Raw genomic sequence first — 16,676 nt, forward strand, 5'->3', positions numbered from 1 at the left:
AAGAAGAGTAAGAAGAAGAGTAAGAGGTAAGAAGAGCTCTGAGGGTCAAAAGATCCTCGAGTCCAGCTTTTCTGGATGGCCTTGGACTAGCCATTTCATTTCTCAAAACCCCTTCTGTAAACACGGATGTGCCCTCCCATATAATCTGGTCAGGCGGCGTCCAGAACTTTCTGAAAGTACCATCTTTTTTATGACGGGCGGGCAAGGATGGCATCGAGGCTCAACTCTCAGAGACCCGCCTGTCACGGGCAGGGCCTGGTTATCTCCCTGGGCACAAACAGGATGTTGGCATCGACAGGTCCTGCCAGGTGGCCTGCTGTGCCGGTCACACCCTCCCTGGGAGCCTCGGCCACACCTGCTGCTGCTCAGCTAGACTCGTTCACCTCTAGGTGCCAGGTGCCAAGGCCAGCCTGGGCACCACCCCTGCTGGCTGACTGCCTCAGGGAGGGAGGAAGATTCCAGAGTCACCTTGCCCATCCCCGCTGAGGCCACCTACCCCCTGCAAAGCTCCAAGTCTGTCTTGGGTTTAGTTAACATTTCAGTTGGATCTAGGAAGTTGTTGAAGCAGTGATCGTCAGGGAGAAAAGCTATGCTTCAAAATGTAAGTCCTTCTCATCCCACTCAGAGGACAAGTCAGAGACATCACACAGTCCAACCCACCCGATCTGGCCCACTTCTGCCATCATCCTACAAGCCTCCCACTCACCCCCCTTGCTTGCTCAGCTTCACTGGCCTCTTTGTGCTGTCAGAACGTTCCAGGCCCACTACCAGCTGGGGCTGATGGCACTGGCTGACTCCCGATGCCCACCCCAGATAGCCACGGCTGTTCCCTCACCTTATTATTTGTTCAAATCCTTAACCTATCATTGAGAACTCTCTTGCCACCCCCTTGAATGTGACACCCCACCCCTCCACCAGCCCCCTACTCCATCACCCCCATCTATGTTCCATGCCTCCCCGAGTATTTCCTCCACCATCTGGTAGCTGGCATACTGTAATCATCACTGGTTATAAGCTCCATGAGGGAAGCATTTCTGTCTCTCTTGTTCATGGCTGGGTCCTCAACAATGAAATATTATAAGCTCAGAGTAAGTAAGCACTTGATGCACCTTGGTGAAAGGTATAAAGGAAGGGTGAAGGGAGAGGGGAGGGAAGAAGGGAGGGAGGCCAGAAGGAGATAAAGGAGGGAGAGAGGGAGAGCTGTAGCAGATGGGAAGTCAGTTGTCAGCAAGCAAAATATCTAGAACAAATAATATTACTAATAAGTAAGGATGATAATACCCAGAAACAATACCACCGTTTCTGAACATCATCACCGTGACTCTATGAGGCAGGTTTCAACGCACTCACTTGCAGACGAGGGCTTAATCAGCTGGCCCAGGAAGACACAGTCGGAATTTAAACCCAGCTGTCTGACACCAAAGAGAGACAAGCACCTGAGCTGACTTCCTCTCAGGGATAATGTGCGTGGAAGGATTATGGACTGTAGTGAAGGGCCCGGGAGAGGCTTGTTACCATCAGATCGCTCAATTTGGCCCATGTCTGGGTACTGCGTGTACCACAGAGACCCTTCTTCAAGGCTGCTGTGCCTTAAGAGGGCAGTTAAATCAAGAACAGAGGAACACGGTTCCTTTCTTGGCCAAGAACCAGCTTGGAACCCTAAATCACCCTTCACGGAGCAGAGTGTCAGATGGGAAATGAACATGGCCGAGTTGACAGGCTGCGAGCCCTCCTGCTAAGCATGAGGTTCTCTATGCAGATGCTGCCAGAGGAGGAGACATCTTCTCTAGTGCAGTCTGCATCCCTAATAGGGCATCCTGGCCTGATGCTGCCAGGCCTGGAGAGCCTCTGGGGTGGGGCACTGTCCAGGACCAGAGCACTTCCCATCCCTGGGAGTCCCATGTCTGGACCTCTCTCTGCCCAGGGCTGGTGCTATGGAGTACTTCCTGGGTGCTCAACATCCAGAAGGCAGTGGGGGAAGGGAAGACCCAGAAACCTCCATCTGCCCTCCCCTCATGTCTCATAGTCCCACTTCATCCTCGCATTTCCCTGGTCAACATCAGAAAGCCATTTCTCCTGAGCCTGAATTGATGGATCCTGCTTCAGTCTGCCTGAAACCCCCGCCCTCACTCTTCCCCAGCAGCAGCCCCCTGCTCCTCCATGCCCTTTCTCACCCCGAAAAACTGAGCCAGCAGCCTGGCAGGCAGCTGCCCTCAGCTGAGCACAAAGCAGGAATCCAGAAGTCCCAGTCTCCTGTCAGAGGGATGGTAGCAAGGCTCAGACAGTAGAGTCCGCCTGCAGTGTGGGAGACCTGGGTTGGGAAGATCCCCTGGAGGAGGGCATGGCAACCCACTCCAGTATTCTTGCCTGGAGAATCCCCATGGACAGAGGAGCCTGGTGGGCTACAGTCACAAAGAATCGGACACAACTGAGCGACTAAGCACAGTACAGCAGGGCCAAGGGCTCTGGGATATGAGTTAGGAAGCCTGGATTCTAGCCCTGGCTTTGCCAGGCACAGGATGTGTGGCCTTGACCAGTCACCCAACCTCTCTAAGCAAAGTAAGCAGAGTCCCCATCTGGGAAATGATGGGGAGTGGTGGGTTAGAGCCATAGTTTTCTGTCCCTTAAAGGCCAGCATTGTGCGTTTTGTTAGGTGCCTTAGGGGGTTAGCAAGCAGCAGCAGAGGAGACAAGGCCCCCAGCCCCCGTGAAAATCAAATCACCGTGACATTGAGCATTTTCACCTACTAAGGTTCTGAGCTAGATAGCACCTGAGTGAAGGGGTTTTCTGCAGGAAAGAAGTTTGAAATCTACTGAGTAAAAACCCACAGGCCCATTTTAGCTTTTATAAGATGCTCTGTTTCATGGCCAATGTGCTGACATCCTGTGCCACAGCTTGGCCCAAGACCCAGAAATGCCTGAACATCCACACCTATAAACCCACAGGGCTCCAGGGCACCCTCACAGATGATTATCCTGTCCCTCTGCCACAATTCTTCACCAGGCCTAACGGCTGTGGATCTGTCCTCCAGCCACTCCCACTTCTTCCAAACAGCTCAAGAGGAAATTGTCTCCCATCCCCTCCTGCTGCCCCCTACAGCCTCCTTCACATCCTAGAAGGGTGGCCCAGCCCCAGGATTCTCCCAGGTACCAATAATCCTGCGTATTAGGGATTAGGCCGATTGCCTCGAGCAGCTCAAGCAAATAAAGCATAATGCGGGCACCGCCAGCTGGGATTTTCACAGGGTTTTGCAAAGAGAGAGGAGGTGGGCACCTGACACTGGTCAGGTGGGGGTGGAGACGAGGCAGGATTGGTTTCTGCCCTTGGGAAGTTCTAACCATCCAACCTGCCCCTGGTAGGAGGGAGCTCCCCTTCACCTTGTAGCCTCATCAGCCCCCAAGGACCCAGATGTACATGGGGCACCACATTTGTGCCAGATGGTAAAGAATCTGCCTGCAATGCAGGAGACCCAGGTTTGACCCCTGGATCGGGAAGGTCCCCTGGAGAAGGGAATGACGACCCACTCCAGTATTCTTGCCTGGGAAATCCCATGAGGAATCTGGCTACAGTTCATGGGGTCGCAGAGAGTCAGACATGACTCAGAGAATAACACTTTCATCTTCAACCCGTCCAGCAGCTATTACATCCGTTAACTACAGGTTACATGTCCAGGGAAGGAGCAGCATCCACAGAAACAGGCTGCAGGAGCTTAAAAAGAAGTTCGGACAAGGCCAGTTGCTCTGGGATGTCAGAAAACCATCACATCGCCTGGGTCTCTCTGCTGGTTGTAAGATAACTCATTGTCATGGGCATTTTAAGCTCTGGCTTCCCAGATACCCTGTCCAGATTCACACTTCTAGGAGCCTGCCTGCATGGTATGTGAAGACATAGGTCGTCACGGAAGGAAAAGGGTAACAGCAAAAAAAGCCGGGTGCTCATTAACAAGTCGCTTACCATTTTTGTGCGTCAGGTTTCCTTGCTTCCAATTCAAAGGGGCCATGGATACACCCCCCAAGGTTCTATCTAGCTCTGAAACCGGCTGACCTTGACCTCTGAACCGTGAGTCCTGCACTTCCCCATGTCCCAGCAGTGTGCGATGCTGGGGAAGGACTGGGGGTCCTTACTGGCTCTTCTCATGTTCAACACTGCTCACCTGTTGCCTGGGAACTGAGAGGGTCAACTGGCTGTTAGGAAATCCTTGACTCCTTCTTGCCTCTACCAGCCATGTTCTCTCCTTGGCAGTCTTACACCGTCTTATTTAATCCTCACAACAAACCTGCAAGGTAGGAATGTTACGAGGCTCGCAGGAGGTGGGTAATTTTCCTCTTTTAAGTGGCAGAGGTGAAATTTAAATCCAGTCTATTCTAAGACCAAAGGCCATGTTTTTTTCCTCTTCCTTGTTGCCTCAGGATAGGCAAAATGTACCAAGAAGAGATGGAATCTCCTTATAAAATGCTCCTTATTACTAGCATTGAAACAATTGTCTTACACCCTACAGCTTCTAAATAACAGAATTGTGTAGTACAGACATCTGGTTATAATCAGCCATGTATGGATAGGGTGTGGGAAAAATGGTCTATGGGAGAGGGTGCCAGTTAGGGAATAGAGTGACCCATTAGACACTATATCCCATGGTGATATGTGCCACACTTGTTGCTTAAAATTAATAAGTCAACCCTAAACTTTCAAGACTGATGCATCCATCTCAGCCTATACACCATGTTTGCAAAATAACGATCTCCTTCTCAATCAATCAGTTTAACAAAATGGGAACAGAGAAGTGACAGTCCAGAGTTCACTATCTGGACCTCAGAGACTTGGAATTGGATTAGCAGAGACCTCAGCTCTGACCTCTCAGCCAGAGTGGCCGGGCCGGGTCCACAACAGCCTGCTCACATGCAAAGACATGGTGGTTGAGCTACCAGTCTGAGGGCAGCCTGCCCTGTCCTGGGAGAATGACTCAAGAACCACAGGCACAAGAAAACCATCACAGGGGCTCAAGTCAGAAGACAAAAATCACACTTGTTTTCCAGTTGAGGAATCACTTGTAACCATAGAAGGCAGGTCTGAGGCAGGACCAGATATTCAGAAAGACTGACAATAGATATAATTTTCTGAATGCCTTGTATTCACTTGGTGAGTCCTGTTAACAAGATTGTAAGTTAGGCACTATTATGCCCATTTTAAAGATAAGCAACTAAGGCACTAAGACTGTCTGCAGGTCTATGGTTAGTACAGTCTTATAAATCCCACTTAGGCCTATATGCTCAATACAAACCCCTTTTCCCTGTAGGAAGGATCTGGCACTGTATGGGAAGGCAACCCAGAGGGACTTCTTGTTTCATGGAGAGCACTCAAACCCCTTCAAAAGATTTGTTTCTTTTTTCAGTGAAATGCATCTCAGAGTCATAGATCTGTAGAGGTCAGGGCTGTAAGGGACCGGAGAACGTGTATGGACTGGTTCCCTCCCTTTAGGAAGCCTAGGGTCATAGAAGGGTAGAAGCTTCTTCAAGGAAACACAGCTTGTTCATTTAAAAGACTCAGTAGACTACCCCATGGCTAAGACACAGCATGAAAAGGGTGGCAGGCGCAGGGGATCCTTGTCCCCAGAGTCCACTTCCTGACTTCCCCTCTTACCAGTTATACAACCCAGTACAATTTGCTCCACTCTATCCGGTATCAGTGTCCTTACCCGAACAACAGGCGTACAAACACCTTCAGAGAATATCTATGAGGATCAACTGTGATGATGAATGCAAAGTAGGTGGTGAGAGGGCAGTAAACAGTTTTATTGACTAAGTGCCAGAGCATGCACTTGTGTGACCTTGGACAATGACTGCCCAAGGTTCCACAGCTAATAGAGGGCTCATCAGGATGGGAATCCAGATTTTTCTAGACAGTAAACCCCACCTCTGCCCTCTTCACCAAAGTAAAGGCCCGCTTTGTTTCTAGTCAAAACAGACTGGATACGGATAACTAAGGCCCAGAGGAAATCCAAAACCTTAATTTTCAGAAAAGAAGGCAGAAATCTCTATATCAAAAACCGGTTAACTTTTATGACTCACGTGAGTAGAAAAAAGGGCAAATGGAATAAAAACAAGAATGTGAACTTGATTGGGAAACAACTGAATCCCATCCAAAGGTACGAGTTTTGACATCTGAAGGACCAGTTCATCTGGTTAGGGAGGTCATGGGCTCCTCCTCTCTTCTACCTCTCCCAGCTCCTAAAAAGCAGCCCAGGGCAGTTTGGAGTGTCCCCACTTTGAGAGAGGAGTTGCTGAGAGAGAGACAGTGGAAGGGTCAAGAGGAGAAAAGTAGAAGAAGGAAGGGAGCTGGTGGCAGATTGAGCATCAGGAAGAGGATCTGGCTCCCCACAGCAAAGCATCCTGCAAAGCTGGCTCTCAGGCGCTCTGGTCCCGTGGTCCCCACCCACTGGGCCACAGAGCAGTGCTGCTCTACGCTGGAGTCTGGAAGTGGAAAGCAGGAGCACAGTGTAATGTGTGTGCGGCAGTGAAAAACATCCAACACTCCTCCCCAGGGAAGAAATATCCTTTTCTTTGACATTATGTCATCACTCCTTGGTTGGGTATTAACATGCCCTTTGAATGAAATGACAATGATGCTAGAGCTGGCATTTGACAGGTTCTTTCTTGCTTGTCAAAATAAAAAGCTGGCAGCCCTCTGAAATGCTCTATGATTTTTAAAGTGTATTGAGTACCCAATGGAAACTCTATGGACCACTCCCCTCGTCTTCAGGCTACAGATGGGAAATTCAGGCCCAGAGAGGTCATAGTGACCAGGAACCCAGGGCGTGTCTGTCACACCATACAGGGACAGCCTTGGGGCCAGGAAAGATAGGACCCAAGGGATGGAGATGAGGTCCCTCGGGGCTCTAACAGTTTAGCTGGAGCAGGTCCAGAGAGCAGAGGGAAGGGAATGCATCAGTATTCAGGGCTCAGGGCCATACCATGGAGTCCTGAGTTCCGAGCCTCACTCTGAGTTCTGCAGCCCTCATTGCTTCTACAGCAGGAAATGCACAGAACCTCAACAATCTCCCTGGAAACAGGGACACTATTTCCAGGCCCCAAACCATTGTTCAAAAGGCATCTGGAAAGAAAGTATTTACCATCAGAGAGCAAGTGGGATGAATTGCTGATGGCTGGTTGAACAATGCCCTCCAAGTCAACAGACAAAAGCAATGTGGAGTAAAAAAGGTGAATGACTGGTGAGCAAAGTCCCTGGGAATGCCAAGAGAAGTGGATTCCTTTCATCCCCTTAGCTTGCAGCACTCTTCCTCAGCCATTACCACTGCCCAACTTTATACCTGGGGGCACTTATTCCCCTTCAGTTTCCACGAGAGGGTAAGCTCCCACCCATCTCCACTAGAGGGTAAGCTCCAGGGAGGGACTGCCTTGGCCAAATCTGCTCCTTCCATATCCCCAAGACCCAGTCTTCAGGCCTGCTGGCCGCCTTCCCACTCCTAACGAAGCCCGCTCCCCCACCAGGTTTCTCTGGGAGGACTCAGCCCTCATGACCTCTACAGCTATTCCCACCCAGGAATGCCCTCTGCATTTCTCTCCGCCCATCTTCATTCTGCTTCAACAAGCCCCAGGAGCCCAGTGATGCGGTCTCCTGATGACAGCCAGCCCTCCATGTCCTAACCCCAGGGCCCACGACCCACTCCTCTCTCTCAACACCACATGGGCCCTGGCTGGCAGCCTTAGCTGTCTTCTCATCCATGCATGTCAGAATGCCCCAATGAGCCTGAAAGATCCTTGAAGTCAAGGTCCATTTTTTAAGACATCCAGAGTGTGTGGCATACAGCAAGTGATGAGCAGGTATGTACACTGAATGAGTAAACACGGCTCAAGAGGCATTGGAAAAGCAAGCCCTTCCCCGGGCACCACCGACATCCTGGCCCAACCAGGCCAGTTTCCATGACTTGAAGCTTGAACAGGACTGCTGGCTCCCACACTGCTGTTCCTCCGAGCAGCTACATTTTCAAATACAAACACCAAATCCCAAACAAGAATAGATGTCATGGGGCTTCTGAGAGGCACATGCCTCACTAGGCACGTCAGTCAAAAAAAGATGAATGTTCTTGTTTACAAAAGGTTCTACCCCGTTCCAGGAAAATTTCCACCACAATTTAGGACCTAACCCAATACGTGCCTATAGACCTCACCGACTGAATATTTTTCCACCTCTTCCATTTGCTGAACTTGGATGGGGTTTGGCTTCAGGTCAAAAGAGCTGTTGCAATAAAGGTCACTCCCCCTGCCCCATAGCCTTTCCCAATGGGAAACATGACCCCCATTCAGGAAACCAAAGCCCAGGAAGTCAGAGAGACCTCAGGAGGCAGAGGGATGGCCAGGTGATGAGGCATACAGATACACTCAGGACCCAGCGATGTTAACAGTGTGAGGACCCAGGCGCAGATCGCTGGGGGTCTGCAGAGAGGCCTGTCTCCCTGTGCTCTGAGCTTGCACCCACCTCAGTAGCCTGGCTGGGCTCTGAAACTCCAGCCTCCTATGCTTCTGGGTTCCCACAACCCTAGCCTGGATCTGGATTTCCAAAACAGCAGCCAAATGCAAGAGTCTGGCCTGGCTGTTAATGTGAAATAATAACAATAATTCAACAGCCGGGGGAGAGGGGAGGGTTCTTCTATTTCTACTGTGTTCTGACAACTGCCTCTCCTTCTCCTTCTACTGCGAGTTAGGAATGGCCAGCACCCCAGCCCTGCAAAGCCTCCACTCTCCACTTGGCACCCCTGGGCCCATCAATCTCCTCCCTGTGGCCTGGGACCCCTCCAACCCTGGATGTCGGGGAGAGGCTCAGCAGCTGTGAGAACCTTCTTTCTCAAAGAAGGTTTTTCCAAAATTATATCAGGTTTCCTTCTATCCTGGCTTGTCAGCGGGGGACTCTTTTGCCTAACATGGTTGAAGAATGTCTTAGAAACTGGTGTGATTCAGTCTGGCTTCAGATGAGGTTTTCCACCCAGACAGAGCACACGAGTGTCTGGACGTGGCGGCTCGCTACCCCCGGGGCACCCACACCCTTTCCCTGTCTCCAGACCTCGGTCAGGAGGGCACATTTGACACAGTGGCAGGTCCAACCCAAAGATGAAGTCAGAAAGAGAGTCAACAGGAAGCCAAAGAAAAGTGTATGCAACCCATGTACTTTGCAAACACAGGGGCCTCCCTCCCCACAGAAGCCCTCCCCACCCCCCAATTTTCTGAATTTGCAAATCTAATTGCAGTGCGCCCATTATAAATATTGAAGAGCTACTGGGGTGAGTGACTCAAGAACTGAAATCTCAAAAGACACACACACCATTCTCCTAGAAAACAGGGCAAAGCCTTTCAGCCTTCTCTTCCGATGGAGATTGCTTTTCGCCTTATGCCTGTTCAGATGGGCCTCCTTCCACAAACACAAACTCTAATCAGAGATGGGCCCAAGACAACTGTTAGAAAAATCAGCTTGCAAAGATGTCTGAAACCTGCATGTCAAGTTCACTAATGAATGATTACTGAACTCTTAGCTCTGCCACATTCTCGCCTACGGACCCACAGTCTCCCCTGGACCAAAAGCAGCATTCTCTCCCTCCCTTAGTGCTCCATCTACAAGACTGAGGTGCGGCTGGATCAGGAGGATGCTGGGAGGAAGGTAACACGAGAGAGGGATCTGCTTTTAAATCTCAGGAGTTTCTTGGTAGAAGGATATAAAAGCTGCAACAAGACAAGAGCCCTGCAGGATGGGAGCCCCTGTCTGAGTGCTGTGGCCCTCACCTGGGCCACCGTCCTGAGAGCCCCATGTTTCCATAACAACTGTTAGTCTGGCCCCTGGAACTCACGGAGACCAGACCTCCTTTGTGTGGGCTGCTCTGAAGAAAGGTCAGATTGTTGCCTGAATACCAAGGTTCTGTTTTTCTTCTCCTTCTGCAGCTGCCTTTCTGACTGGAAGCTGGACAGAGTTGTTACGAGCATTCCTCGGCACTGAGGCATCAGAGGTGAGAAGCCAGGTAAGGAGAAGGGACATGCGGAGAAGCTCCTGGGGACCCCCGGCACCATTCTATTCCTTGACCTGGTTGGTTACATGGATTTTCTCATGATCATTCACTTTTTTGTTGTACTTTCATGTTTTATACACTTTTCTGTATTTTGTTTTATTTCACCATTTTGAAAAGACATCTAAAAATAAATCCGCCAAACTGTTTTTAAGGGGCCTATCATCATCACCCACCTTTATTAAGTATGTTATGGTACATGACAGAAGACTCAGACTGCAAGTAACCCTGTGTCACAGCCCTGAAAACAGGACCAAGAGCCAAGAAAAACCTCATTAAAAGCCCTTGCCAGTTGCATCATTTGAGAAAATATTTGCAAATGATGCGACCAATAATCAATTAATTTCCAAAACATATAAATAGCTCATACCATCTCCATATCAAAAAAAAAAAAAACACATCATTCCAAAAAATTAGCAGAAGCCTAAATAGACATTTCTCCAAAGAAGACATTCAGATGGCCGACAGGCACATGAAGAGATGCTCAACATCACTAATTATTAGAAAAATGATAAAAAAACCACAATGAGGTATCACTTCACACTGGTCAGAATGGCTATTAAAAGTCTAAAACAATAAATGTTGGAGAGGGTGTAGAGAAAAGGGAACCCTCCTACTGTTGGTGGAAATATAAATCAGTGCAGTCACTATAAATAACTGTATAGAGGTTTCTTGAAGAAAAAAAACTTACAGTTGCCATATGATCTGGCAATTCCACTCCTGGGCATATATCCAGGAAAGATGAAAACTCTAACTCAAAGAGATACATGCGCCTCAATGTACACACCAGTACTATTTACAACAGCCAAGACATGGGAGCAACCTAAATGTCCATTGGCAGATGAATGGATAATGAACATGAAACATTAATCAGCCATAAAAAAGAATGAAATAACTCCATCTGCAGCAACATGAATAGAACTAGAGATTATCATACTAACTGAAGCCAGACAGAGAAAGACAAATATGATATCACTCATATGTGGATTCTAAAAAAATATATACAAATGAACATACAAAACAGAAAAAGACTCACAGACATAGAAGACAAATTTATGGTTATCAAAGGGGAAAGAGGAGAATAAATTAGGAGTTTGGGATTAATATATATACACATTACTACACATAAAACAAATAAAAATGATCTACTGTACAGCAGAGGGAACTATGTTCAATATCTTATAATAAACCATAATGGAGAAGAATCTGAAAAAGAATAGATATACACTTGTGTATGTCTGTATAACTAAATCACTTTGCTAAACACCTGAAACTAATCCATGCATGCTCAGTCGTGTCCAACTCTTTGCCACCCCATAGATTGCAGCCCACCAGGCTCCTCTGTCCATGGTATTTTCCAGGCAAGAATACTAGAGTGGGTTGCCATTTCCTTCTCCAGGGGATCTTTCTGACCCAGGGATCAAACCTGCATCTCCTGCATTGGCAGGCAGATTCTTTACCACTGAGCCACCTGGGAAGCCCCTGAAACAAATATAGCATCGTAAACCAACCACACTTCAATAAAAAGCTATTTGTTTTGGAAAAAAAAAAAAAAAAACCTCACAGTTTTGAGGGGCAAGCATCACCCAGAAGAAGAATGTCAAAGCAGAGGTCAGAAACAGACACAGCCATGGGATGAATGGGCTAGGAACCCCAGAGGACTTGATAATACAACAGTCTCCTGTTGGATAAAGGGGCTGAGCCTATAAACAAGGTGATGGGGAGGGGGTGTGTTTTATTGTTTATACTTGCCTCAGGAGGTCATGAAATGAGGTAGGCAGGGCCCCTGGACATCGGAGAAAGAGAGTCTTCTCTTGCCCTGCGGATTTACTCCTGAGAGTTGCTCATGGTCTCAGCACAGCCTTGATTAAGGTGGCAAGAACATTAAATCAATCAGAAGACTAGGTCAAGTCCCGTGCCAGATCAGGAGCCTCAGGACCACCTCTTCACCTTCTATCAGCTTCCACTCATCACTCATTCCAGCCACACTTCTTCCTGAGCACTCCGCTGTATACATACCTCACACTGTCACAAGTCCATTGCTTTGCTCCTGTTGGACTAATTACATTTCTGCTCCTTTCCAAATGCAGGACATAACTCAAAACTGTTTAAAGCCACCTCCACCATGAAGCCTCTCCAGATCTCTTAATAAGAATTAACACCTCTCAGTGATATTCACTCAACCCTTACTCTCTGTCCCCTCACAGTATTATTTGTTCCTCTGGTTATCAGCCCTCGATATGTTCAAGCATCCATCATCCCTTCCAATTAAGAATCCTGAGGTCAGAAACCTGACATATTAATTTTCATATCTATAGAATATATATAGGGGCACATACCTGGTGGCTCAGAAAGTAAACAATCTGCCTATACTGCAGCTGACCCAGGTTTGATCCTTGGGTCAGGAAGATCCCCTGGAGAAGAGAATGGCAACCCATTCCAGTAGTCTTGCCTGAGAAATCCCACCGACAGAGCAGTCTTGCAACAGTCCATGGGATTGCAAAGAGTTGGACAGGACTGAGCAACTAACACTTTCACTTTCACAGAATATATGTATATTCTGTGAAATATATATTATACATTCTTTAGAATGTACTCTATAAAATACATTTACTATAAATTCTTATATCTATACAATATACATATTCTAGACAAATACATACCTACATCTGTAAACATCAATATATAACAAGAATATGTATATTCTTCTTATTATATCTATAAACACTTATATTCTAAATAAAGATAAATATATCTCTACATCTAGCACTGTGCCTCATGGATATGTAGTAGGTGTGCGGCAAGCAATCCATGCTCGTTCCTAAGTCCGGGTCTAAGAGGATGCAGGCCCATTGTGTAGAAGGCCATCACACAGCACACAGGTCCAGCACGAGGGCAGTGAATCTCGCAGAAAGCCTCTGCATCTCAAATCACTCATTTCCCTCTACCCACACCTTCTCTCCCCAGACTGACTGCTAGGCTTCATAATTAATAAGGTATCTGCTTTTGCTCCAGTGCCCCATCCCTCCTCCACACTAAGCCAGGGAGATCTCGCAAAGTTTACCTCACTCCTATCATCCCTGTTCTTAGACTCTTCCATGACTCCCCACTGCTCTGAGCGTCAAGCTCAGCATCCTCAGCATGGCCTTCAGGGATGCTCCTGGATGTCTGGGTTTGGCCTTATATATGATCACATGTGAAACCACTCTCAGCCTCACCTTTCTTATTCTCCAGCCACACTGGACTTTCTTCCCTTCCTTCCATGAGTGGGTCTCCTTTATGACTCATGGATTTGCATGTACCATTCCCTGAAACAACCTCCACCCAGTCATATTCCAGTCTTCCCACTCAGACTTAAGCTCTCTCCAGCAAGCCTTCCCCAATGGCCCCTCCACCTCCACTGAATGAGGAAAGCTCTTTAATCATGTGGAGCGTTCACTCCTCCTCCAGAACACTCAAGGCATCCACAAATGCTTGCTCACAGCCTCTTTGCTTCCATAGAGCAGGAGTTGGCAAACTGTAAAGGGTCCGTTAGTGAATATTTTAGGCTCTGGATGTATGGGTGCTCAGTCTTGTTTGACTCTCTGCTACCCCATGGACTGTAGCCTGCCAGGCTCCTCTATCCATGGGATTTCCCAGGCAAAAATACTGGAGCGGGTTGCCATTTCCTTCTCCAGGGGATCTTCCCAACTCAGGGATTGAACCCATGTCTACTGAATCTTCTGCATTGGCAAGCGGATTCCTTACGACTACCACCACCTGGGAAGCCCTACTTTAGGCTCTGCAGGAGCCTAAAATCTCTTTGGCAACTACTCAATTCTGTCATCACAGAACAAAAGTGGTCAGGGATAAAATGTAAACAAACAAGAGTGGTTGTGTTCCAATCACATTTTATTTATGGACACTGAAATTTGAATTTCATAGAATTTTCACATTTCATAAAATATCCTTTATTAAACATTTTTTTTATCTCTTAAAAAAATGAAAAAACCCTTCTGAGCTAGCAGGCCATTAAAAAAAAAAAAATAACAGATGGCAGGGCAGACTTGGCCCACAGCCTGCAGTGTGCCAGCCCCGGTACAAGTTCTTAGTTCCATGGAGAGAGAAACTACGTCTTCACTGCTCTATTCCCCCAACACAGGGCCTGGTTCTTAGAAGATGATTCATAAAAAGTTTGCTGAATGCCTTCGTATGTGGACGAGAGCAGTGCTTCCCAGTGCGTACTCTATGGAATGCCAGTCCATTGGGGTACTCCATACAGAAGGAGTTCTTTTATCAATGAAATTTGAAAATGCTACTGTTTCCCTTCCTGGAAATTTTCAATGTTCAGTGCATAAAGCATATCAAAAGCTCAGAGCTAGTCACAGAACTTGCTTGACTTAGACCAAAGAACTATATACTTTTTTTAAAAAAAGATTTTTTGACATAGACCATTTTTTTTTTAAATTTATGACTGTGCTAGGTCCTCATTGCTGCACATGGGCTTTCTCTAGTTTAGGCAAGTGGGGGCTACTCTCTAGTCGTGGTGTGCGGGCTTCTCATTGTGGTGGTTTCTCTCATTGTAGAGCACAGACTCTAGGCTCGTGGGCTTAGAAGCTGCAGCTTGCTGGCTTAGTTGCTCCATGGCACACGGGATCTTCCGGGACCAGGGATCAAACCTGTGTCTCCTGCATGGGCAGCCAGATTCTCAACCACTGAACCACAGGGACATCCCAATGTAGTCCATTTTAAAAGTCTTTATTGAATGCATTACAATATCACTTCTGTTTTATGTTTTGGTTTTTTGACCCCAAGGCATGTGGGATCTTAGCTTCCCAACCAGGGACCAAATCCACATGCCCTGCACTGCAAGGCAAAGTCTTAACCACTAGACCACTAGGGAAGTTCCAGAACTATTACTATCTATTTTAACCCAAAACATCTACCAGCATCAACAGGCAACCCCATCTGAAAGCACTACAGTAAGAACAAAAGGCAAGCATGTAGAAGAATAACCCTTGAACTGTAGCATCAGAACCACCCAACAGAGGTGGCTGAGCCCCACCCTAGAGCTTCTGGTTCAGTAAGTCTGGGGTGGGGCCTAACAACTGACATTTCTCACAAGTTCTCAGCTGATGTAGATGCTACTAGTCTGGAGACCCCATCTAGGGAAACACAGATCTGGGAAAAAGGACATTCAGAGCTTAAGTCCTCTACCTGCGGTTTCCTCCTCCTTCCAGGAACCTGATTCCCAGGAGAACCCCAGCTTGTTTACTTCTTCACACTGGCAGAAGAAAGCCTGATCCATCTCTCCAGTGTTCAGGCAAGGCATCTATACATAACGGGTTGCACTGCATTCCCCACCAAATATGTTTATGTCCTAAACCCCAGTACCTGTGACCATGACTTTATTTGGAAATAAGGTCTTTGGAGATGTAACCAAGTGAGCCCATAATTCAATATCATGTGCATCCTTATGAAAGGAGGAGAGAGTAAAACAGTGGGGAGGAGGCCCTGAGAAGACAGAGACACAGGAAGAAGGCCACACGAGGACAGAGGCAGAGACTGGTGTGCTGCAGCAGCAAGCCAGGGAATGCCAAGGATGGACGACCACCCTGGAAGCTAGAGAGAGCGAGGACGGATCCTCCTCTGCAGGTTTCAGGAATACAGACCTGCAAATCCCTGATTCTGAACTTCTGGTTTCCATAACTATGAAAAAGTTAATTTCTGTTTATTTAAGTCATCCAGTTTATAGCACTTTTTCCTCTAACTAGGGTATTTCTCACTATTACAGATTACCGCCCCCCTGCCCCCCACAAAACTCAGGTGAAGCTCTGGCCAAGCCCTAACCTTGGTGAGTGTCCATGTGAACTTCAAGGAAATGATGGGCCTCTGTTGACTGATCCTTTTGTCATCTCTGCATTACTGCTAGCAAGACAGTAGTTTGAGCTGGGGTCTCCCTTTGGAAATTAGATTATCTAATTAGTATGAAGTTTTGTTGGATTCCTGCCCCAGGACTGGTTTTGGCCAAAAGTATGTGATTGTTTTCTAGCCTGAAAAAAAAAAAAAAAAGAGTCAATGAATAAATTAAGGAGACTTGGCTTTGCCCATGCTTGCTCGACTGGTCCTGTTTCTCACTGGAAGACACTCACAAAGGGCTTCTCACTAACAAAGAGTTTCTTCTCCTCCAGATCTGAGCTAGAAGTGACTTCTCTAATTGATGGCTTCCCTGGTGGCTCAGATGGTAAAGCATCTGCCTACAATGCGGGAGACCCAGGTTCGATCCCTGGCTTGGGAAGATCCCCTGAAGAAGGAAATGGCAACCCAGTCCAGTACTCTTGCCTGGAAAATCCCAGCAATGGAGGAGACTGGTAGGCTACAGTCCATGGGGTCACAAAGAGTTGGAGACAACTGAACAACTTCACTTTCACTTTCAATCGACACAGAAACATCCAAGCAGCAGATATTTTCACAGTCTGAGCACCTTGGTTTTAGTCACAAATTATACCCCTCTTGTTTCTGAAAAATAAGGGGTATAATTTTTATTCTGAAAAGAGGCAGACACTGTTGTGTGCCCGATACCTTAGGACGGCGCCAAGAGGGAAGTGGACACAGCGTGTCACTGTTGATG

General features: G+C 47.5%; 1 protein-coding gene and 1 non-coding gene across 12 annotated transcripts in view; one reads left to right on the forward strand and one right to left on the reverse strand.

Annotated features, from left to right (window-relative positions):
- Positions 1–16,676, reverse strand: part of KCNMA1 (potassium calcium-activated channel subfamily M alpha 1) — a 748,888-nt gene that overhangs the window by 532,573 nt on the left and 199,639 nt on the right. The gene's annotated exons all lie outside the window — the stretch shown is intronic.
- TRNAC-ACA lies at positions 16,272–16,343 on the forward strand. The gene has a single exon. It is a non-coding gene; the product is annotated as a tRNA-Cys (tRNA).

The sequence above is a fragment of the Cervus elaphus genome, chromosome 15, assembly GCF_910594005.1.
Source record: "Cervus elaphus chromosome 15, mCerEla1.1, whole genome shotgun sequence".
Lineage (NCBI taxonomy): Eukaryota > Metazoa > Chordata > Mammalia > Artiodactyla > Cervidae > Cervus > Cervus elaphus.